We start from the raw sequence: 3,078 nt of genomic DNA, 5'->3' as shown, positions 1-3,078 counted from the left end.
CGAAACTGTCGTTTTCCGCTGCCTTGTGTCGCCATCTAGCGGCGGAGAGACGAATTACAACCAGATCAGCGTGAAGAGGGGTGGAGACACAAAAAGAAAATCCAGGGAAGAAAATTCAAACGCTCTTCCTGGAAATAGTAAAGAACCCGCCACAACTTCACCACATGACATTTCAGAAAGAAAATGCGACACTCCCTCTCAACCCCGACAGATCCTCTCATCTTTACGTCCAAATAACCGCATTTTACCCACAAACGAAGCAAACGCACCATTACGCACCGCGCGCTCCTAGTTTTATTTTGTGCTTCGACACAAACCAGATTGCGACATCACCGAGTCCTTCCCGTAAACTATTCCCCTCATCTCCGTATGACATCACCAACTCCAGTTTCAGGATGAATTTATGGAGGAAAAATCACAATTAAAAACCTCCGTGGAGCTAAAAGTTAAACGCGTTTCCATGCAAAGTTGAATCACTCCGAAAATTATAATACATTTACTTTCAAATCTCATAAAAACGGGGATTAAGGACTAAATCACGTGTAATATAATGCCTTTTATTCATCTAGTTTTGTGCTTTTTTCCTGCAGGATTTACCACAGGAAGAACCTAGAGTTGGTGTTGCGTTTAAGGACACATCCTAATTCCTACCTTTCATGATGTAATCCAGAGCCTCGCAGGTAAAAAAAAAAACACTAATAACAGTGAAAACCGTGCACACAGCAGCCCATCTTCTCCAGTCACGGATGACGCAGCCCCCCTAAAATCCACTCTCCCTCCCATCCCAAATATATAAAGAAATCCATCAACGTCCAAAATGCGTTTGGATGCGCACTTGTCCGCGCTGAGGACATTAAAAAAAGAGGAAATAGTCCAAAACGAGGTGACGATCAGTGATGATGCACAGTCATATCATCGCCTTTCTAAACGATTGCACAGCTCTTTCCCTCTGAGCTGGCACCGAAATTAATGAATTAATTAAAATAAAAACGAAACGCACGCCACGCAGCTCGCTGCTACGCGGTGATCCGAGCAGGGAGTCCTTAAAGAAATTGCGCAGTTTTTATTCCATTGAAACGGAGGCTGGTTCCTCCTCCCTCCTCCCTCTCTCTCTTCTCCCTCTTGCAGGTTTATTTTCAGAGGAGGATTCTCGGACACCAACTGCCCCGCCTCCTCAGTCACTGTACAACTCTGCCCCCCTCCCAAAAATTCCTTTATAAATCCAATGGAGAGCTCCCCCCATCCCTCTCTGGTCCAGCAGTCAGCCTCATTTCTTGCCAGCAGCTCAGGGAAGCATCAAAAGTTGTGCCTCATGTCTCCTAGACCTGCCAGGTACTTTTTTTTTTTTAAGAAACTGGGAAACAAGGGCACAGTCATGGTGGGAAACCTAAAACTTAGGGACAGATTTGATTGAGATGTCTTTCAGGAGCATTAACAGGGACTCTTCGGGTATGGCAAGCCCATTTGTCAAAATAATGAATTGATGGTTACATGGTTTGTCTAGACATTAGATGTGAGAGAACATCACAAATCACCAGACTATCTTCAAGCTGGCTCTTGGGCGTGCTCGAGACTGGAACACTTTAGGTATGGCAAGTTACGGTAATCTATCAGTTATTTAGTTGTTAATGCCTACCCTGTGGGGGTGGGGGGGGGGGGGGGGGGGAGTAGAGCACATCCATGCAGGACATATTGATTAAGATGTCTCTCAGAAGTATTGGGGACAGGGACTCTTTGGGTATGGCAAGCCCATTTGTCAAAATAATAAATTGATGGCTACATGGTTTGTGTAGCCATTAGAATTGACAGAACATCACTTCAGAAATCACCAGACTATCTCCAACTTGGGGCAGCACGGTGGTGCAACTGGTAGAGCTGCTGCCTCTCAGCGAGCAGGTCCTTGGCTCAAACCCCGGTCCAGGGGCCTTTCTGGGTGGAGTTTGCATGTTCTCTCTGTGCATGCGTGGGTTTTCTCCGGGTGCTCCGGTTTCCTCCCACAGACCAAAAACATGCATGTTCATGCAGAGGTTCACAAACCTTTACCACTCACAGATGTGTAATACTGGACTATTTACCTTAATAAATAAATGACCAAGTATAATACATTTGTTTAACTGGGTTCTCTTTATCTACTTTTTGGACTGGTGTGAAAATCTGGTGATGATTTAACAGAAAAAAGCTGAAAGGAGCTGAAGCAAGCCAAAATTAGCATTTGATTGAGCATTTGATTATATGTTGTAATGGCGTGCCATACAGTGAAAGGTGCCTGTTTCAAGTAGGCCATATTCAACAGAAGTTTTTTCTAGCCTTTATATATATTTTTAAATATCTTGGATTAAAGAGTTCCAGATCATATTTTATATGTGATTATTACCAAATAATACGAGTAAATCGTTCTCGCTCCACATTTACGTTCTGGTTCAGTTGAATATTCGTCACAACCAGAAAGAGAAAAAGCCCATTTGAATTTAAATTCAGCACGTTGCCCTCCCTCCACCTCCCACCAACTAGAGACCACCAGTGCACACTCGCACTCAGAGCTGGGTTTGATAAAGAGGCTCTTCAACCCTGAGGAAGTCTGTTGGGTCTTTGAGAGGGAGGACAATCCTTATTTCTGAATACAACCTTGAACTGCACCTACCCCCTTTTTACTGGTTCCCCTCTCTCAATGCTGAATCCTTCTTTCTCCAGGGTCCTTCTCTTGTTTTGTTTCCTCCCCCCTCCTCTTTTCAGGGGTTTTGAGCCGAGTCCCTTCCAGAGTGGAAGTCTGGGCCTTCTTTCTCTCAGGCGGCGCCGACCGAGCGGCTCCAAAACGTCTTGTTCACGAAGCTTCATTAGAATTCATTTGTTTGAACGGGTCCAACTTCTCCTTCAGTCTCTGCCTCATTTCTGTCCGCCATGAAGGGCAGTTACGTAATCGCCTGTGTTTGTGGTCATCGGCCTGTTAGCAAAATATCTCATGGACCACTGGACAGATTTTACTGAAACAGAAAGTAATCTTTAAATATATACAAATACAACACCTTTGTGATGTTAACCTGCAGGAATCTTATGAATCCATCCATCCATCCATCCATC

The sequence above is a fragment of the Nematolebias whitei genome, chromosome 1 (genome assembly GCF_014905685.2).
Source record: "Nematolebias whitei isolate Nwh7 chromosome 1, NemWhi1, whole genome shotgun sequence".
Lineage (NCBI taxonomy): Eukaryota > Metazoa > Chordata > Actinopteri > Cyprinodontiformes > Rivulidae > Nematolebias > Nematolebias whitei.
This window is presented reverse-complemented; position numbering follows the sequence as displayed.